Raw genomic sequence first — 22,680 nt, 5'->3', positions numbered from 1 at the left:
AATGATTAACTCTGAAACATAGCCTTGTAAAACTAGTGGATTTTAAAAACGAAAAAAAAAAAAAAAATCCTTAAAGCTCTAGTGAACAAGGGCCCCTTACTGACTAAGGCAAATAAATTAGGCCAGCATTACACCTCATCAGCAACAAAAAGAAGGGTACCAATGGAACAACATTTTTAGTGTCAGCCACACATTTTCAATTCTAATCAAGTTGTTTTCAGATATCCAGGGTGTAGAAAGACATTTTTAAACATGCAAGTCTCACTGACTAGTATATATATGACTTCTTCCTCATGAATCTGTGAGCACTGTACTAATTTAGTAGCTACTAGCTACTTGTGACAATTTAAATTTAAATTAATTAAAATTAAACAAAACGTAAAATTCAATTACTCTGTTGCACTAGCCACATCTCAGACGCTCAATACTCATAGGAGGCTTGTGGCTACCCTATTGGGCAATGCAGATATAGACCCTGTCCATTGTCATGGAAAATTCTGCTGATTACATTATACTAGAGAATGATGTTCATCCAACTAAGAAAAGACTGGGGAAACTTCAGCAAAATGTCTGATGATGAGACTTTAATATATTTAACTATAGATCTAAGTCTAATATAGGTGGGATAGAGTTAAAGGATAATATATGGACACATTATATGGTGTAATAAGTAGAAAGAATGAAGTTTTTTTAAATAAGGGAAAGAGGGATGCCTAGGTTGGTCAGTTGGTTAAACGTCTGCCTACAGCTTAGGTCATGATCCCAGGATCCTAGGATTGAGTGCTTCCTCAGCAGGGAGTCTGCTTCTCCTCTCCGCCTGCTCTGCCTGCTCCTTCCCCTGCTTGTGCATGTGTGCTCACTCTCTCTCTTTCTCTCACAAAAATAAATAAAATCTTAAAAAAAAAAAGTTTAAATGAGGGAAGGAAAGCGCAAAGTAGAATAAATAAGTTCATTGACTATAGCCTAGGTAATAAGTTGACTACTAAAGAATACAATTTAAAAGTAACAAATTGGGTTGTAAAAGTTCAAGTAAGAAAATAAAGGGGGGCTCAGAGTACTATAAAATGCCTAAGTACAAAAGAAACCCTTAGAACAAAAGAGATGCTTTTTTACATACCAAAAAAAAGTTTTTTAAAGAGCGAAAGACTTATCACTTAGAGAAATACATTAAATATAATATATGTGTAACAATTATAGTAAGATAGTATTATTGAGATTAAACACATCAATCATATCAATCAATACAAATGAGCTTAACTACCAAAGGAAAACATTTTCGAATTTGCTTACTAAACAAACCAAACTTTATGCTTTATATAAAAGATGCACTTAAAATGATTCAGAAAAAATTAGAAATCATAACAAAGTAGGGGTAGTGATCTTGATATCATATAAACTCGAATTCCCATTAAAAAGCTTTAAATGTAGGGGGAGGAGCAAGATGGTGGAGAGGGAAACCTAAATATCATATGGTCCAAGAATCCAGCTAGACAATTACCAAACCTTTCTGAACACCTACAAACTCAACAGGAGATCAAAGAACAACAGCAATTCTATGAACACAAAAGCAACCATTTTCTGGAAGGCAGGACCTGCAGAGAAGTGAATCCAAGGTGATATACAGGAAGACAGACCATGGCGGGGAGGGAGCCTACATCAGCTGGCTCCCAGCAAGTGACAGAGCATCAGAGCACAAAATCCGAACTTTTAGAAGTCTGCTCAGCAAAGGGATGTTGCTTCAGTGGCTAAACGGGGGTGAAACCCTCACCCAGGCAGCGTGGTCTCAGGGCCCTCAGGGTCACAGAAAGATGTTGGAGGGGTTGCCTGAGTGTGGTAGAGCTCCCAGGTGTTGGCAGTGGGGAAGCTGGTTGCACAGACTGAGCTGAGGAATAGGATCTCAGCTTGGGGTTGCCATAAACTGTGATCTGTGGCACAGTGGGCCTCTTTGAGCAGGGGCCCAACAAGCGGCAGAAACAAGGAGACTCCCCTTCCTCCTCTGGGAGGAGCAGCACAGGAGCGTGCTGCAGGAATCACCTGAGCTTGGAGACTCCAACCGGTGTCACGTATCAGAGTTAGAAACGCTCATCATAGGCCAGGTGAACACAGAGTGTGGCTGGAGACCACACTCCAGGAGTGTGGGAGACAGGAGTGATTGATTGCTTTTCTCTGAGGGCATACTGAAGAGTGGGGCCCTGAGTTCTTGGCTCCTTCTGGACCAGAGATTGGGAGGCCACCATTTTCATTCTCATTCTCCAAAGCTGTACAGAAAGCTTTCAGGAAACAAAAGCTACTGAGAGCAAACCTGAGCAGATTACGTAGCCTGGGCCCTGGCAACGGTATGTAACTCCACCTGGGGCAAAGAGACTTGAGAATCACAGCAACAGGCCACTGCCCCAGGAGGCAATTTCTTCTACTAGACCAAAATATACCCAAAATCTAGTATGTGGCTCTGTTCTATTCACCAGCCTGATCATACTTTTTTTTTTTCCATTCTCCCCCCTGCCCCGGTTTGGGGTCTCTTATGATTTGGTTAGTATATATGTTTCTGGGCTCATTCTTACCATTGTAGCATTTTGTTCCCTCATTCATCAGTTTTCTCTAAGCAAAATGACAAAACAGAAATGCTCACCTCAAAAACAGAAAGAATAAGAGGCAGTTCCAACTGTCAGGGATCTGATTAATATGGACATTGGTAAAATGTCGGAACTAGAGTTCGGAAAGACGATTGTATGATGCTAGCTGGGGTTGAAGAAAGCATAGAAGATAACTAGAGAATCCTGTCTGGAGAAATAAAAGAACTAAAATCAAACCAAGTTGAAATAAAAAGGGCTATTAATGAGGTGCAGTAAAAAATGGAGCTCTAACTTCTAGGTTAAATGAGGCATGAGAGAATTAGTGATATAGAAGACCAAATGATAGAGAATATAGAAGGTGAGAAAAAGATAAACAATTACTGGATCACGGGAGTATTCGAGAGGTAAGTGATACCATAAGACGGAACAATGTTAGAATAATTGGGATCCCAGAAGAAGAAGAAAGAGTGGGGCAGAAGGTATACTGGAGCAAATTATAGCAGAGAACTTCCCTAATCTGGAGAAGAAAATGGGTATCAGAATCCAGGAGACTCTTGAGAACTGCCCTCAGAATCAATAAAAATAGGTCAACACCCTGTCACTTAATAGGAAGACTTACAAGTCTCAGATGAAGAGAAAATTCTGAAAGCAGCTTGGAACAAGAGGTCTGTAATCTACAATGGTAGAAATAATAGGCTAGCAGCAGACCTATCCACAGAGACCTGGCAGGCCAGAAAAGACTGGCATGACATAGAGGACTAAAGGAGAAAAATATGCAGCCAAGAATACTATATCCAGCTAGGCTATCATTGAAAAGAGGAGAGATAAAAAGCTTCCAGGATAAACAAAAACTGAAAGAATTTGCAACACCAAACCAGTCCTGTAGGAAGTATTGAAAGGGGTCTTCTATGCAAGAGATAGTATAAAAGTAACATATATCAGAAAGGAACAGAAACAGTATACAGTAACAGTGCCCTTATAGGCAGTACATTAGCACTAAGTTCATATCTTTCAATAATTACCATGAGTGCAACTGGGCTAAATGTCCCAATCAAGACACAAGGTAGCAGATTGGATTAAAAAACAAGACCCATTGATATGCTGTCTGCAATAGACTCATTTTAGACCCAAAGACACCTCCAGATTGAAAGGGAGGGGGTGAAAAACCATTTACCATGCTACTGGACATCAAAAGAAAGCTGGGGTGGCAGTCCTTATACCGGACAAATTAGATTTTAAGCCAGAGACCATAGTAAGAGGTGAGGAAGGACACTATATCATACTTAAAAGGTCTGTCCAACAAGAAGATCCAACAAAATTAAAGAAACATATTGACAATAATACAATAATAGTAGAGGACTTTAACACTCCCCTCCCTGAACTGGAGCAAAATATCATCTAAGCAAAATATCAACAAGGAAATAAAGGCTTTAAATGACACATTGAACCAGATGGACTTCACAGATATATTCAGAACATTCCATCCCAAAGCACCAGAATACACATTCTTCTCTAGGGCACATGGAACATTCTCCAGAATAGATCACATCCTGGGTCACAAATCAGGTCTCAACTGGTACCAAAAGACTGGGATCATGCCCTGCATATTTTCAGACCACAATGCATTGAAACTAGAACTCAACCAGAAGAAACAAGTTGGAAAGAACTCAAATAACATGGACGCTAAAGAGTATCCTGATAAAGAATGAATGCGTCAACCAGGAAATTAAAGGGGAATTTTAAAAATTCACGGAAACAAATGAAAATGAAAACTCAACTGTTCAAAATCCTTGGATGCAGCAAAAGACAGTCCTGAGAGGAAAGTACAAAGCAATATGAGCCTTTCTCATAAAACAAGAAAGGTTTCAAGTACACACTCTAACTGTACACCAAAAGGAGCTGGAGAAAGAACAGCAAAGAAAGCCTAAAGCCAGCAGGAGAAGAGAAATAATAAAGATCAGAGCAGATCTCAATGAAATAGAAACCAAAAGAACAGGAGAATAGAGCAACAAAAGTAGGAGTTTGTTCTCTGAGAGAATTAATAAGGTTGATAAACCCTTGGCCTGACTTGACAAAAAGAAAGAGAAAGGATCCAAATTAATAAAATCATGAATGAAAGAGGAGTGATCACAACCAACACCAAAGAAATACAAACAATTATAAGAACATTTTATGAGCAACTATACACCAGCAAATTAGACCACCTGGAAGAGATGGATGCGTTCCTAGAGATGTATAAACTACAAAAACTGAACCAGGAAGAAAAAGAAAACCTGAACAGACCCATAACCAGTAAGGACACTGAAGCAGTCATCAAAAATCTCCCAACAAACAAGAGCCCAAAATCCTCTGCCTTTGGCTCAGGTTATGGTCCCAGAGTCCTGGGATCGAGCCCCACATCAGGTTCTCTGCTCAGCAGGGAGCTTGCTTCCCTTCCTCTCTCTCTGCCTGCTCCACTGCCTACTTGTGATCTCTGTCAAATAAATAGATGGAATCTTTAAAAATAAATAATTAAATAAAATAAAAAATAGAATTGGAAGGAACACTTCCAAACTCATTTTATGAGGCCAGTGTCACCTTGATCCCAAAACCAGATGAAAACTCATCGAAAAGAATTACAGACCAATATCCCTGATGAAAATGGATGTGAAAATTTTCACCAAAATACTAGCCAATAGGATCCAGTAGTTCATTGAAAAGGATTATTCAGCATGACCAAGTGGGATTTATTCCTGGGTTGCAAGATTGATTCAACATTCGCAAATCAATCAGTGTCATACACTACATTAATAAGAGAAAGAACAAGAACCATATGAACCTCTCAGTAGATGCAGAAAAAGCATTTGACAAAGTGCAGCATCCTTTCTTGATCAAAACTCTGCACAGTTTAGGGATAGAGGCTTCATTCCTCAATATCATCAAAGCCATCTATGAAAAACCTACAGTGAATATCATTCTCAATGGGGAAAAACTGAGAGCTTTTCCCTTAAGGTCAGAAGCTCGGCAGGGACATCTACTATCACCATGCTATTCAACATAGTACTAGAAGTTCTAGTCTCAGGAGTCAGACAACATAAAGAAATTAAGGCATCAGAATCGGCAAAGATGTCAAACTCTCACTCTTTGCAGATGATATGATACTTTATGTGGAAAACCCAAGATACTCCACCCCAAAACTGCCTGAACTTATACAGGAATTCAGTAAAGTGTCAGGATATAAAACCAGTGTACAGAAATCAGTTGCATTTGTATACACCACCACCAAGACAGAAGAAAGAGAAATTAAGGAGTCGATCTCATTTATAATTGCTCCCTAAACCATAAGATACCTAGGAATAAACCTAACCAAAGAGGCACGGAATCTGTACTCAGAAAACTATAATGTACTCGTGAAAGAAACTGAAGAAGACACAAAGAGATGGAAAAACATTCCATGCTTATGGACTGGAAGAACAAATATTGTGAAAATGTCTATGCTACCTAGCGCAATCTACACATTCAGTGCCATCCCTATCAAAATACCATCAACTTTTTTCAAAGAAATAGAACAAATAATCCTAAAATTTGTATGGAACCAGAGAAGACCTTGAATAGCCAGAGGAATGTTGAAAAAGAAAGCCAAAATTGGTGGCATCACAATTCCAGACTTCAAGCTCTATTACAAAGCTGTAATCATCAAGACAGTGTGGCAATGGCACAAAGACACATGAGTCAGTGGAACAGAATAGAGAACCCATAAATAGACCCTCAACTCTGTGGTCAATTAATCTTTGACAAAGCAGGAAAGAATGTCCAATGGAAAAAAGACAGTCTCTTCAACAAATGGTGCTGGGAAAATTGGACAGCCACATGCAGAGAAATGAAACTGGTCCATTTCCTTACACCACCCACAAAAATAGACTCAACATGGACGAAAGACCTCAGTGTGAAACAGCAATCCATCAAAATCCTTGAGAACACAGGCAGCAAACTCTTCGACCTCAGCCACAGCAACTTCTTCCTAGAAACATTGCCAAAGGCAAGGGGAGCAATGGCAAAAATGAACTATTGGGACTTCATCGAGATCAAAAGCTTTTGCATAGCAAAGGAAACAGTCAACAGAACCAAAAGCAATTGACAGAATGGAAGAAGATATTTGCAAATGACATATCAAAAGGCCAGTATCCAAAATCTATAAAGAATTTATCAAACTCAACACCCAAAGAACAAAGAATCCAATCAAGAAATGGGCAGAAGACATGAACAGATGTTTCTGCAAAGACATCCAGATGGCCAAAAGACACATGAAAAAATGCTCCACATCACTCGGTATCAGGGAAATACAAATCAAAACCAGCATGAGATACCAGCTCACACCAGTCAGAATGGCTAAGATTAACAAGATAGGAAAGGACAGATGTTGGAGAAGAGGCGGAGAAAGGGGAACCCTCCTACACTGTTGGTGGGAATGCAAGCTGGTGCAGCCACTCTGGAAAACAGCATGGAGGTTCCTCAAAAAGTTGAAAATAGAGGTACACTATGACCTGGCAATCACACCACTGGGTATTTACCCTAAAGATACAACTGTAGTGATCTGAAGGGGCTCGTGCACCCGAATGTTTGTAGCAGCAATGTCTACAATAACCAGACTTTGGGAAGAACCTAGAGGTCCATTAGCAGATGAATGGATACAGTGGATGTGGTATATATATGCAGTGGAATAGTATGCAGCCATCAAAAGAAATGAAATCTTGCCATTTGCAATGACGTGGATGGAACTAGAGGGTATTTTGCTGAGCGAAATAAGTCAATCAGGGAAAGACAATTATTATATGATTTCCCTGATATGAGGAATTTGAATGGCAGAGTGGGGGGTTTGAGGGGTAGGGAGGGAAAACATGGAACAAGATGGGATCCGGAGAGGGAAAAAGCATAAGAGACTCAATCTCAAGAAACAAACTGAGGGTTGCTGGGGCGAAGGGGTTATGGAGAGGGTGGGTGGGTTATGGACATTGGGTAGGTTATGTGAAATGGTGAGTGCTGTGATGTGTAAGCCTGACGATTCACAGACCTGTACCCCTGGGGCAAATAATATATTATATGTTAATAAAAATAATTTAAAAAGTTGAAAGTAGAGCTACCCTAGGATCCAGCAATTGCACTACCAGCTATCTTTGTATCCAAAGATAGAAATGTAGTGATCTGAAGGGGCATAGGCACCCGAATGTTTGTAGCAGCAATGTCCACAATAGCCAAACTATGGAAACAGGCTAGATGTCCATCAACAGATGAATGGATACAGAAGATGTGGTGTGTGTATATATGTATACACACACACACATACACACAATGGACTATTATGCAGCCATCAAAAAAACGAAAATTGGGGCACCTGGGTGGCTCAGTGGGTTAAACCTCTGCCTTCAGCTCAGGTTATGATCTCAGGGTCCTGGGATCGAGCCCCACATCAGGCCCTCTGCTCAGCAGAGAGCCTGCCTCCCCTTCTCTCTGCCTGCCTCTCTTCCTACTTGTGATCTCTCTTTCTATCTCTCTCTCTCTCTCTCAAATAAATAAAATATTTTTTTTAAAAAGTGAAAATTTGCCATTTGCAACAATGTGGATGAAAGTAGAATGTATTCTGCTAAGCGAAATAAGTCAATCAGAGAGGGACAATTATATGATCTCACTGATATGAGGAGTTTGAGAATCAAGATGGGATCATAGGGGAAGGGAGGGGTAAACCAGCTAAGTAAACCATGTGAATTTAGGCTGAACTTCACACCCTGATAATAGAACATATGCCTTCTTCTCATGTGTGCATAAAACATTCCTGTGAACAAAAGAGTGAGTTCCATGAAGAATAAGCAAAATAATATCTTCTGGTCATAATGCATCCATGCTAAAAATTAGCAACAAATTCAAACCAGATGAAGATTCTTCCTTTTCAAAATTTCAAAATTGTCTATTAACTCCTGATTGAAAGGGAAAATATAAAATGGAATTATCAAATCCTAAAAATAGAGTTGTTACAAAAATTTTGCCTATCAGATTCTATGGGGATTTATTTAAAGCAGTCATCAGAGGACAGTCCATAGGTTTAGACAGTTATTAATAAAAGATCAAAAAGGTGAAATATTTTTTAAAGATTTTATTTATTTGAGGGAGAGAGAGAGCAGGAGCAGAGGGAGGGGCAGAGGGAGAAGCATACTTCTGCTGAGCAGGGAGCCCCAGGAGTGAGTCTGTGGGAGCCCGACGTGGTGGTGGATCTCAGGACTGAGATCACGACCCATGCCTAAGGCAGCTGCTTAATAAACTGAGCCACTCAGGTGCCTCCCAAAAAAGTGAAAAAAATTTTTTAAAAGATTTTTTTTTATTTGACAGAGAGAGTACCAGTAGGCAGAGCCAGAGAGAGAATACCACTAGGCAGAGCAGCAAACAGAGGGAGAAGCAGACTGCTGAGCCCAGAGCGACACATGGGACTCAATCCCAGGACCCTGGCATCACAACTGGAGCCGAAGGCATATGCTTAACACACTGAGCCACCCTGGTGTCCTCAAAAAGTGAAATATTAATTAAGATCTCATAAGGCAAGAAAAAAGGACCACAATGTAAACCAAATGAATGTTCAAGGGAGAAAATTAAAGACATAAGCTGAAATTAACAAGAGAGAGGACAGAAAAACAGTTCTAATTAATGCATCAAAATACATTTTTTTTCTTTAAAGAAAAAGTAGGCACCTAGCTAACTTAAGAAGATAAGAATCAAGCATAAACATACATAATAAATGACAACAAGAAATATCCGTTGAAACAAATTAAATTTTAGAAATCTCTTTTCAGCTTTTTTGATGTTTGTGGGAAACAGTGTTTTCCAAAAATAAACTGGAATTTTTATTTGCTGACTTGTTCTAAAATAAATAAATAAAAATAAAACGTCTAGGGGTGCCTGGGTGGCTCAGTGGGTTAAAGCCTCTGCCTTTGGCTCAGGTCATGATCTTGGGGTCCTGGGATTGAGTCCCGCATCCAGCTCTCTGCTCAGCGAGGAGCCTGCTTCTCCCTTTCTCTCTGCCTGCCTCTCACCTACTTGTGATCTCTGTCTGTCAAATATATAAATAAAATCTTTTTAAAAAAATGAGATAAAAGTGCTATAAAAAAGAAAATTAAGGACTAATATGAATATCAATGTAGGTATGGTAAAAACAAATAGGAGTGAACTACTGATGCATGTAACAACAAGGAGGAACCTGATAAATTGGCCAAGTGAAAGAAACTGAAAGATATAAAAGAAAACAGATTATGTGATTCTATTAATATGAAATTTTTAGGAAGGGCAAATTATAGATATAAGAAGGAAATCATTAGTTACATGAGGTTTAAGGTGGAACTGATGTTGACTGCAGATGGGCATAAGGGGACTTATTGGGGTGATGTAGTTATCAAAAAAACTGTATTGTGATTGTTGCACAACTTTTTAAAATTTATTAAAAGTCAAAGTTATACATTGAGTGAATTTAGTGTTATGTCTCCCTGCTTGATTAAAAACTAGAAACCAGTTGACCCTGGAAATGGAGGAATGTGCACACTGTGTGAGAGAATGAGAGATACATTGAGTGTTTCCATGCTGGGTGGGGCTGAAGGAAGAAAAGCAATAGAGGAGAATATAGATACAGAAGACCTGAAATCAGTGATTCCCCGTGTAGGAGCTACATCTGTGGTGGGGGATAGCTGTTTTTCCCGTTGTACCTGATGTTTAGGATCCAGGCAGCCACTCCTAATTGTTGAAGAACTGATGAATCTTATTTGTCACCCTGAGTTTGAGGTTTTTCTCTTAACAGAGATCAATGTCTTATAAAGTGAATTCATTTGAATATTAATGACCAAAAGTTATTTTTTTATGTTTATACAGATATGATGATTTGAGTAACTATTCCTCATATTGTGGTAATCTGGTGTCTTCTGATATTCCTGTGAATATATGGAGGTACATATTTTCTGAATTACTTTTTCCTGTAACCTTTTTACAACTGAAGAAGGTTTAGGGGTGATTAAGGACAAAAAATACGGCTCAATAGAGGTATCATAATGAAATTCTTGGGCTTCTTGTATGAGTATCTCTTCATGGAAGTCATCCTTAAGAAATTATTTGAGGGTCAGAGAAAGCCCTTGAGCTCAATTTTTTAAAAAAATTTCTTCCTGGGACACCTGGGTGGCTCAGTTGGTTAAGCCACTGCCTTCAGCTCAGGTCATGATCCCAGAGTCCTGGGATCGAGTCCTGCATGAGGCTCCTTGCTCAGCGGGGAGCCTGCTTCTCTCTCTTTCTGCCACTCTGCCTGCTTGTGCTCACTTGCTCTCTCTTTCTGACAAATGAATAAAATCTTTTAAAAAAATTTTTTCTTCCAGTTACATCACTAATACAGATTAATAAGTACTTTCAATTCCTTGGAACCAGAAGTATTTCTGATTTCAGATTGCTTTTACATTTTAGAAAATTAATAGATCATAACAGATTTAGAAACTTAATAGATTATAGAAAATTATAGAGAGTATACCTACTAAGCCCACCAAGACTTGGAGCAGCATCCCATAGGTAAACTATTCATCTTGCTGCTTAACATGAATATTTACACTAAGTGGGCCAATAATTATTATAAATAGCCTTATATCTAATCAAGTCAGGTTTTACTGTCAAATCAGTTTGTGCCAAACTTAAAGAACAAAAGAATTTTTGCTCTTAAAAGGCTTTTATTTAGTTACTAAATAAGATATTTACATTTATTTAATTCTTCTTTTCTTATTTTAAAAAGTAGTAGATAATAAATAGAATCTGGCCCCACATTAGGAAAATAATATACCTTGACAACTGGAGTTTGCTCCCCAGAGTGCAGGATCATTCAATTTAAGAGATCCATTAATACATACAATAAACACAGTTTATTACAATAGTAAATTCAAGAAGAAAAAAAGTGATTATCTTCATTAATGCTGAAAAAGCCTTTGTCAAAATTCAGTACCCCATTTTTTTCTTTTTTCTTTTAGATTTTAATTAATTAATTAATTAATTAATTAATTTGTGTGACAGAGAGAGCAGAAGCAGGGGGGAGCAGCAAGGGAGAGGGAGAAGCAAGCTCTCAGACCTGAGCAGGGAGCCTTATGCGGGGCTCAACCCCAGGACCCTAGGATCATGACCTAAGCCGAAGGCAGATGCTTAGCCAACTGAGCCACCCAGGCGCCCCTACAGTGGAATTTTTTTTTTTTAAATGCCTAAATAGTGGCGCCTGGGAGGCTCATTTGGTTAAGCATCAGGCTCCTGGTTTTGGCCCAGGTCATGATCTCAGGGTCGTGAGATCTGGCCCCATGTGGGGCTCTCCACTCAGCACAGAATCCTCCCTTTTCCTCCCCACTTACCCTCCCCCCCCCCAACTTTTGCTCTTTCTCACTCTGAAGTAAATAAATAAATAAAATCTTAAAAAAAAAAAAAAGACATAAATAGACCCAAGTCCATATTAGAGTTCAGTATATGACAAAGATTGTATCTCTGATCACTGGGAGAAAGATAAATATTTTAATACATGGTATTCAGAAGAATAGAATGGATGTATGTATACCTTATATCATATAAGAGCAAGTTCTAAATTGATTGGGGACCTAACTATAAAAAGTAAAATCTTGTGAGTACTAGAAGAAAATACATGTAAATTCTTCTGTATCCAGGTGTGGGGAAAGTTTTTGTAAGTGTGGGTCAACATCTGGCTGTAATAAAGGAAAATGTTGGCCAATTAAGTAAAAACTTTGGTTTGGCAAAAGAAAAAAAAAACCACCATAAGCAAAGTCCAAAGCAAAAGACCAAATGGTGAAAATATTTATGACATACACTACAGGTAGAGTTTTAATATCACTGACTTTTGTGTTTAACTGACTGAGCCACCCAGGTGCTCCTCAGCAGGACCTTTAAATATTGAGGTTAAAAAGGACCAAAAATCTGATAAAAATAAGTCATCAGATCCAGAATACTCTCCAAAAAATGTATATTAGAAATTGCCAACATATTTAAGAAAAGATATTCAGTTCACTCATAATAAGAGAAATGTAAACAAGAACTATACTGATAATATTATTTCTCATTTGTCAGATTAGCAAAAAGTGAAATGCTTGACAATATGTTCTTGGTAAGGCTGTGGTAGAAATCTGCACTCCTCACACAATGCTGGTGAGAATACAAAATTTTTGTAGGTAAATTTCGCAATATCTAACAAAACTATATATGCAATTACCCTTTGACTCAGCATTTATATATATATATTTTTTTTTTTTTTAGATTTTTTTAAATTTATTTATTTGACAGAGAGAGATCACAAGTAGGCAGAGAGAGAGGAGGAAGCAGGCTCCCTGCTGAGCAGAGAGCCCGATGCGGGACTCGATCCCAGGACCCTGAGATCATGACCTGAGCCGAAGGCAGCGGCTCAACCCACTGAGCCACCCAGGCGCCCCTCAGCATTTATATATTTTTTTACTCATTTTTAAAATTAGCATATAGTGTATTTTTAGCCCCAGGCATACAGGTCTGTGAATCGTCAGGCTTACACACTTCACAGCACTACACACTCATAGCATACCCTCCCCGATGTCTATAACCCAACCACCCTCTCCCTACCCCCATGGCCCTGGCAACCCTCAGGTTGTTTTGTGAGAGTAAGAGTCTCTTATGATTTATCTCCCTTCCGATCCCATCTTGTTTCATTTTTTCCTTCCCTACCCCCGTAAACACCCCCACTTTGCCTCTCAAATTCCTCATATCTTTTAAAAGACTTTACTTATTTATCAGCAGAGAGAGAACACAAGTGGGAGGAGGGCCAGAGGGAGAGGGAGAAGCAGACAACCCCCTTGAGCAGAGAGCCCAACTTGGCGCTCCGTCCCAGGACTTTGGGATTATAACACAAGAGGAAGACAGCTGCTTAACTGACTGAGCCACTGAGGCACTCCTCAACATTCACATTGTATTTTCTGTAAAGATAAATATCCAGTGATTCAAAATGGACGCATGGATATTTATTATAAATTAAAATCTCATGGGGCACCTGGGTGGCTCAGTTGTTAAGCATCTGTTGTCGCTCTCACCATCAAGAACGACCCGGGGGCACACAGGGTGGCAAGCTTCTTTATTGCGCTCTCCTGCGCCGCGATCTGGGGGCAGCCCTGTCCCTGGGACGCCCCGCTGGAAGCAGCCCCGTCCGGGGCCCCAGGGGTCTCCGCCGGGCGCACCACGCCGCAGCGCCGGGAACCCGTGCTGGTCCACCGCTCCCGGGGCCCCGCGCTCCTCCCCTACACGGAAGTTCATGCACATATATACGGTTTGTAATAGCCAATGAGCAGCTATCATGCAGCGCGCGCATGATCATTCCCTTCCACCACCTAAGGGTCCCGCAGTGTTCATTCACCTCTTACATAAGCTGTCAGCCAATCACATCTTGTTCCTCAAAAGCGCATGCGCCATTTTGCTCTTAATCTGCCAGCGTGGCTCCCGACAGCTCCCCCTTTTTTATTTTATTTATATGTGATGGCTGAGACCGTGCCTGTCTTAGGTTGCCGATCCTCACTACCCATGCTTACCCGTCATCGGGTACTCCTCCTGGTCGAGGGGCCCCTGTCTTAGGTTGCTATGGTGTGGGATCAGTCTTACCCGTCTTTGACTACCGGTCTAGCATGCCTAGCCATACTTGGGGGGAGGTACCAGCCTCGAGAGCCATCATGGCCTGGGCCATGAGTTGTTGCTGTCGACGTTGTCGACGACCGAGGCTACAAAACCAGCGTATCATAAATACATTGGCTATCACTAGCAGGATGGCCAAGGCTCCCAGGCCGGCCCATTGTTTGAGGAACGAGACTGATTGCTGCAGCATGTTAAGCCAATCTTGGACTGAGGCAATGGGCCCATTAGTGGCATTTAGGGTGACAATTTGGGCTCTCAACTGTCGGGTTAAATTCTGGAACTTGAGATTCCAGGTACCATAAGTTACTGGGGTAACACAGAGTCCTGGCATGTTCCTTATGCATCCAATAGCCAATAATGACCCCAGGATATCAACCTGTTCTTGTACTAGATCTACTCTCTGATTTACAATGAGAATCCCTGCATGTAAATGTCCATTGATTTGGTCTTGTGTTGCGAGAGCCTCGGCCACCAGTCCTGTGACGTTGTTGAGAGTTGCAGCAGTTTGTACTGATGTTGTTAGCGTCATTGCTGCGGCGGCCGTAGACGCTGCAATGGCTGCAATTACGGCTGCGGTGATCCCAAAGTCTCGTTTGTGGTGAAGCAACACCGGCGAATTGTTCGAGTCCACTTGTAGAATATCTGATTCATTTGTTAGGGGCAGTGGGAACGGCCACGCTTTCACGAGAGCCCACAGCTGAACTGGCTCCGCCGTTGTCTTGGTGTTGGGATGTAGATTTATCATCATCATCATCCACAGGGTCCACAGGCTCCATGACCACCATCCTCGTGAGCCTCTCTGGCACCCAGATTGGAGTTGGCGCATCCTGAGGAAAAACACAGAGAGATCCTCGGTGCCATCGGAGCACCGGGTCCGGGCCTCTCCAGAGGCCTGTAAGTATATCTTTCCATTTGACCATCATTTGCATCTTTTTTTGCTGGCCCCAATGTCGCTCTGCAGCGGAAAGGCCATCTTTGTCCAGGGTTAGAAAATTTAAAATGAAGGTTACTAGGTTAGTGAGATCCTTAGGTGTGTTGTAGTCCTCCCCTATTCCCCCTTTTTTTATTTTTTGTAGGGTTGTTTTAAATGTTAGGTGGGCTCTCTCCACCACTCCTTGACCTTGTGGATTATATGGTATTCCAGTGCTATGTTGAATATTGTAGCATGCTAAAAAACTCTTAAGAGTTTTGGAGGTGTAAGCAGGTGCGTTATCTGTTTTTAGGTTTTTAGGTACTCCCCAGCATGCAAAACTGCGCAAGCAATGGGTCATCACATTCTTTGCATTTTCACCCCTTAGGGGGGTTGCACTGATTATTCCAGAGCAGGTGTCAACACTTAAGTGTAAATATTGTTGCTGACCAAAGGATGGTATGTGAGTTACATCCATCTGCCAAAGATGATTAGGCAACAAGCCTTTTGGGTTTACTCCTAAGGAGGGTGTAGGAAGGTGCACAGTGCAATTACCACATCCTTTCACTATATCACGTGCGTCTGCTTTTGAAATATTAAATCGTGTTTTTAGGGTTAGGGAGTTCACATGCCATTTTTTATGATATTCTCTAGCCTCTTCTATTGTCCCACAGAAATCAAATTTTGCATTAGCATCGGCTATTTTATTTCCTTCTGCCATAGACCCTGGCATTTCTGAATGAGCTCTAATATGTCCAATGTAGAAGGGTGCGTGCCTAGCCAACACTGCCTCCTGTAAACTTGTCAGCAAAGAAGAGATAGGTGATTGATTGGTGGAGATAATGGCTGTTTCTATCAGCCGAGTGGTGGCAACTGCATATTTACTGTCTGAGATTATATTGATGGGTTGATCACCAAATCTTTGTAAGACTATGATGACCATTAGCAATTCAGTTCGTTGGGCTGAGTTTGCAGGCACCACCACAGATGTAACTTGTCCATTAATGACGTAAGCACCCGTTCCTTGCTTACTGCCGTCAGTGAATATTGTGGTGGCACCAGCTAAGGGTTCTAGCCTGCATGTCTTTGGCCAAATGAGTTGGGTATCCTTACAGAAATCAATTAATGGGTGTGATGGGTAATGGTTATCAAATATGACAGGATAGGAGGTTGTTACAATGGCCCAATCATCGACAGTGTTTGTAAGAATGTCTAGCTGGTTCTTGTCATAAGGGACTACACATATGTCAGGCAGCCTTCCGAGAATTCGTATGCTTGCCTTAAGGACTTTGTTAGCTACAGTAGCCACCGCAGTGGTGTAAGGGGTAATGACCCGGGTAAGGTTATGTGGTAAATAAATCCACTGTAGGGGTCCTCCTTGCCATAGCACTCCCGTAGGCGATCCCAAGGATGGGATGACTATGGCATATACAGGTTTTTCTAGATCACATCTGTCTGCTGTCGTTAGGGCTAACCTATTTTCAACTAACTGTAAAGCTTTGATGGCATTCGGGGTGAGTGCTCTTGGAGAATCCAATTTAGGGTCCCCAGGCAGGATTTCAAATAATGGCTTCAATTCTGATGTAGTTATTTTTAAGTATGGTCGTATCCAGTTAATATCTCCTAGAAGTTTTTGAAAATCATTTAATGTTTTGAGCTGGTCTTTACGGATATGCATTCTCTATGGTGTTACTATAGAATTGGAGACTTGTAAGCCTAGGTATTCCTTTAAATTTCCCATTTGAATTTTTTCTGGGGAGATTGTTAACCCCCATATAGCCAATTGTTGCTGTAAATAGGTCAGGGTAGCTGGGAGAGTCTGCGCATCATTGCCACAAATTAGAATATCATCCATATAGTGATAACAGTAAACATTTGGGAACGCATTTCGGAATGGCTTTAGAGCCCTGCTGACATATATCTGACACATGGTCGGACTATTGGCCATACCTTGAGGGAGCACTGTCCACTCATATCTGCGATCAGGCTCAGTATGATTGATGGCCGGCAAGGTAAAAGCAAATCTTTTTGTGTCATCTTGATGAAGGGGTATGGAAAAGAAACAATCCTTAATATCAATTACTATAGAAGGCCAATCTCTAGGCAAGGCAGTGACAACTGGGAGACCTAGTTGGATGGGTCCCATTATTTGCATCTGGCTATTTATTCGTCTTAAATCATGTAATAATCTCCATTTTCCTGATTTTTTCTTTATAACAAATATGGGGGTATTCCAGGGAGATATTGATTCACGTAAGTGCCCAGCTTTAAGCTGTTCCTCAACCAAATGTTCTGCAGCTGTTAATTTTTCTCTTGTCAATGGCCACTGAGGCACCCATCGCGGTGTGTCATCCTTCCATTCAATCTTTATTGCCTCAGTGGCCACTGGGAAAAACCCTGGCCTCCCATGGGTGTTGGTTCAGGAGTCCCTTGCCCTTTTGGGCCCAGGCCGTGACCAGGTTTATAGCCCATGGCTTTCATCATATTTCTAGCATTGTCACTATAAATTCTTTCTGTGGTTAATACAACATCCATTTGTCCAAGTACATCTCGTCCCCAGAGGGTTATTGGGAGAGAACATACATAGGGCTGAAAAACTCCCTTATGGCCTTCCTCATCCTCCCAATCTAGTGAGGAGGCACTGATATCTGGGCTGGTAGCTACTCCTAACCCTCTCAGAGTTTGGTTGGCCTTAACGAGTGCCCATTATTTTGGCCAATCTGCTAGATTTATTATACTCTTATCTGCTCCTGTATCCAATAGTCCCCAGAATTGTTTTCCTCTTATTTTTAGAAATGTCATAGGCCTATTTTTCATGTCCATTGTTAAACAGGCTAGAGAAGTCCCTGTTGATCCGAACCCTCCACTCCTTTGCCTGCCTGTAGATTCATAATTGTCATGTTTACTAGGCAGTATCTGAGCAATTCTATCCCCTGGATTGATAACTGAGATGCCCTTTGGGGATGCCACTAGGATTTTTACCTCCCCTGTAAAATCTGGATCGATCACCCCAGGGTGGACAATAAGGCCTCGCAGGGTGGAAGAGCTTCTGCCTAGAAGTAGTCCTACTGTGCCCTCCGGTGGGCCCCCGTGAAAGTCGGAGGGCAGTGCCTGCACTCCCATTTCTGGGGTTAAGACCAATCTGGTGGCGGCACAGATGTCAAGTCCTGCTGAGCCTGAGGTGGCTCTTCTGGGCCTGTCGGTGGGTACAATTGTCTCGGCACTTGTGGCAGCGTCATAACCGCCCCGTACATTTGATTCGGGCCCCGGGGGGACGGGCCCTGCTTCCCGTTTTTTGCATTTCCCCAATTATTTGTGGGAAGGATGTTTCCTTCAATATCAGCCACAGAGCGACATTCGCTAGCCCAGTGATTTCCTTTTCTGCACCTCGGGCAAAGTTGCGGTTTAGGGCCTCCCTGCAATTTAGCCAAGGGTGCTCCTTCTGGCCTTACAAACTTAACTGGCTGCGGCTGTTTCTGTCCCCCCGCTTGGGTCCCTCGTTTTGGGCAATCCCTTTTCAGATGGCCTTCCTGGCCACACAGGAAGCACCCTTTGGGACGAGTCCCCCCAGCGCCTTGTAAGGCCTGTGCGAAGGCGGCGGCCATAACTTGACCTTGGACCATTGGTCCCGAGATGTCTCTGCAGACTTTAATATACGCTGACAAATCCTTCGCCCTCCAAGGCCTAATGGCTTCTCTGTACCATTTATTAGCATTCTCAAAGGCTAGCTGCTTGACCAATGGCATAGCTGCGTCCGCGTCCCTGAACATTCTGCCTGCTGTTTGCATTAATCTGTCCACAAAGTCTGCATAAGGTTCATTTGGTCCTTGTATCACCTTGGACAGTTGCCCCTGTAAGTCTCCTGCCCCCCCGCAGAGTCTTCCAAGCCCTTAAAGCTGCAGTTGCTACCTGCTGATACACTCCAGGTGGATAATTGCTCTGTGCATGGGATCCGAGGTATTGTCCTGTGCCTGTTAACATGTCTATGTTCCATTGAGGATTACCTGCGGCTGTATTTCTCCGCGCTGTGTCCTGACAGTTATCCTGATTTTGGATCTTCCACTCCAAATATTGACCTCCGGTCAAAACCGCTTTAGCTAGGTTGCCCCAGTCCTCAGGAGTGAGGAAAAGGCTCCCTATAGTTTCTACCAGGGACACAGTAAAGGCAGCCTGGGGCCCATAAGACATGACTGCCTCCTTTAATTGCTTTACTAGTTTAAAGTCCAGAGGTTGGTGATATCTCTGTTGATTCTGATCCTCCATAACGGGGAAAAACCCCCTTTCTGGACCAAGAACCTCCCTCCAGTTTTGAGCAATGCAAGTTGGACAATGGCAAGTTCTGGAACAGCTAGATCTATAAGGTGGAGGCCACTCATAAGGTGGAGCGGTTGGGCCGGGATGCGGAAGAGTAGGGTCCACCATCGCTGTAGCTTCCACTTTTAATTTTAACTGTGCCACAGCTTTCTCTTGCAATTTTAACTCCGCCATGGCCTTCCTTAGTGCTTCCTCTTTTTTCTCAAGCTGTTTTTTAAGCTCCTCTAAGGCCTGTAGACCTTGTGATTCCTCCCTTCTATTTTCCTCCCTTTCTTCTATGTCATTTAGCTCAGTCTCCGAGAGCCCTTCTGAGCTTTCACTTTCGGAATCGGAGTCTCGTGAGGACCCTTTACGGGACTCCTCCTTCACCTGCTCAAAAACTTCCTCTCCCTGTTGCACTGCTTGCCTTAAGGGCTCTCGTGTAGATTGTAAGCAGACCCTCACCAAAGACCACACGGCAAGAATTCCAGGTGCGATATTTGGACCGCGCCTGAGATCTTCCCCTAAATGCTCCCATTGCGGAATATTCAGCAGCCCCTCCTCTAGGAACCAGGGAGCGACCTCCTCCACCTCTCTTAAAAATGAGCGGGCCGTTTTTGCTTTTAAGGGTGTGCCATTTGCCTTAAGAAGGTCCCTTAACGGCCCCTCCATTCTATACCTAGCCATCTCGTTTCCCATTCCGGAAACCTTTACTCTTCTCGTCCCTAAGGAACTTCCCTGTCACAAGACAGAAATGGGTGCACTCTTACCTTATCGTTGCCTAGCTCCCGTGTGTCCTCCCGCCACGTAAGCGTTCCCGGGTTTTGGCACCACGTGTCGCTCTCACCATCAAGAACGACCCGGGGGCACACAGGGTGGCAAGCTTCTTTATTGCGCTCTCCTGCGCCGCGATCTGGGGGCAGCCCTGTCCCTGGGACGCCCCGCTGGAAGCAGCCCCGTCCGGGGCCCCGGGGGTCTCCGCCGGGCGCACCACGCCGCAGCGCCGGGAACCCGTGCTGGTCCACCGCTCCCGGGGCCCCGCGCTCCTCCCCTACACGGAAGTTCATGCACATATATACGGTTTGTAATAGCCAATGAGCAGCCCTATCATGCAGCGCGCGCATGATCATTCCCTTCCACCACCTAAGGGTCCTGCAGTGTTCATTCACCTCTTACATAAGCTGTCAGCCAATCACATCTTGTTCCTCAAAAGCGCATGAGCCATTTTGCTCTTAATCTGCCAGCGTGGCTCCCGACAATCTGTCTTTGGCTCAGGTCACCATCCTGGGGTCTTGGGATCAAGTCCTGCATCAGGCTCCCTGTTCAGTGTGGAGCCTGTTTCTCTCTCCCACTCCCCCTGTTTGTGTTCCATCTCTTGCTGTCTCTCTGTCAAATAAAAATACAACCTTTAAAAAAAAAATCCCATATAAACTTCAAACATAAAACCCATATATTCTTTAAAAGATGCAGATTTTAAAAGTATAAATGTAAAAGGATACAGAAGGGTTTAACACTTATTGTTATTATTTTGGAATCATATTATGATTTCACATGCTCAAAAAATGTAATCAGATCAGACAGAAGGAGGAGGGACCCTGGCTTTGAATACAAAGAAAAATAAATTGCAGAAGATAACATCTGATAAAGAATTGTTATCCAGAATATATAAAGAACTCTTTGTATACAAAGTGTAAATATAAAAATAAAATTCAACATTAAGAAAATAATTTGGTTAAAAAATGGACCAAGAACCTTAACAGACACCTCACCAAAGAAGATATATGGATGGCAAAAAGTATGAAAAGATGCTCCACATCATATATCATCAGAAAAATGCAAATTAAAATAACATTGAGATCCCACTATACATCTGTTAGAATGGCCAAAATCCAAATACTTTTGAGGATGTGGAGCAATATGAACTCTCATTCATTGCTGCCAAAAATGCAGAATGAGCAGCCACTTGGGAAGACAGTTTGGTGGTTTCTTGTAAAAACTAAACATAATCTCACCATACGATTAGCAGTGATGCTTTTTGTTATTTACCCAAAAGAGTTGAAAAATTATGTCCATACAAAAATCACACAGTTGTTCATACCAGCTTTATTTATAATTCCAATACTTGGAAGCAAACAAGAAGTCCTGTAAGGTAAATGGATAAACTGTGGTATCTCCAGACCATGAAATACCAGACAGTGAAATGATAGAAGTGAGCTATCAAAGTATGAAAAAACAAAGAGGAACCTAAAATGTCTATTTTAGTAAGTGAAAGAAGCCAGTCTAAAAAGGCTACATGCTATTACGATTCCAGCTCTATGATGTTCTGGAAAAGACAAAACTACAGAGACAGTGAAAAGATGAGTAAAGCAATCAGGGTTGCCAGGAGTTTGGAGGAGAGATGCATAGGCAGAACATAGAGATTTTTAGCACTGTGAAATTATTCAATATTTCTATGGTACTGTAATTGTGGGCACATGTCATCATAAATTTGTCCAAATTCATAGAAGTACAACACTTAGAGTGAACTCTAATGTAAGCTGTGGACTTTGGTTGATAATGTGGTATTAATGTAGATGTATCAGTTATAACAAATATGTCTCTAGGGATGTTGATAATAGAGTAGGCTATGCATGTGGGTGTATATGGGAAATATCTGTACCTTTTGCTCAATTTTGCTGTGAAATGAAGTCTTGTATAAAAAGAAAAAGTTGTAATAACCAAAAAAGTACTGTACCTTTATCAAATAGAGAACACAACCACAGAAGAGGACAGTGAAAGTATTTATTCAATTAACTTTGAATGTTATTTTCATTCTGTGTCCCCAGTTTGAAAACAAAAGGAAATTCAATGAAATCTTGAACCTTACTTTACTAACTTTATTTACTTTCATTTATTTATTTACTGTTTATTATTGGTAGTGCTATGAGTATAGCAATTCTAAAATTATTTTTGTATGCCTTTTGGAATTAAGCAAATGAGGAAATTTATCGAAAATGTATTGTTGGGTAAGTGCTCTCATGTGGAAGAAAGATATTAATTTGGATAGGGGAAGATACGGAAGAACCTTGTGGTATTAGATTGGAGTTAGCTATAAGCATAATTAAAACAAACAGAAGATTTCACATGTTTTATCTTTCAAAAGTGTCTTTAAGCAGTGAGTCTTAAGTAGCAGCAAACACATCTAGTGTTCTAGTGTTGAGGTTTTGGTTTCTAAACATC

The 22,680-nt window shown here is 41.6% G+C and overlaps 1 protein-coding gene across 3 annotated transcripts in view; it reads left to right on the top strand.

Moving 5' to 3' along the window:
- ACER3 (alkaline ceramidase 3) overlaps positions 1-22,680 on the top strand; it is a 187,046-nt gene that overhangs the window by 54,383 nt on the left and 109,983 nt on the right. The window contains exon 1 of one of the 3 annotated variants that reach the window (XM_044258476.1): positions 10,465-10,532. The exons of the other annotated variants lie outside the window; for them this stretch is intronic. The gene's annotated coding sequence lies outside the window, so the exon portion shown is untranslated. Of the gene's footprint in view, positions 1-10,464; positions 10,533-22,680 lie in introns of those variants that run through there. 3 annotated transcript variants of the gene reach the window in all.

Source organism: Neovison vison, chromosome 7 (genome assembly GCF_020171115.1).
Source record: "Neovison vison isolate M4711 chromosome 7, ASM_NN_V1, whole genome shotgun sequence".
Classification (NCBI taxonomy): Eukaryota; Metazoa; Chordata; class Mammalia; order Carnivora; family Mustelidae; genus Neogale; species Neogale vison.
Note: the sequence above shows the minus strand (reverse complement) of the source record. Positions and strands in the feature narration are given on the sequence as shown.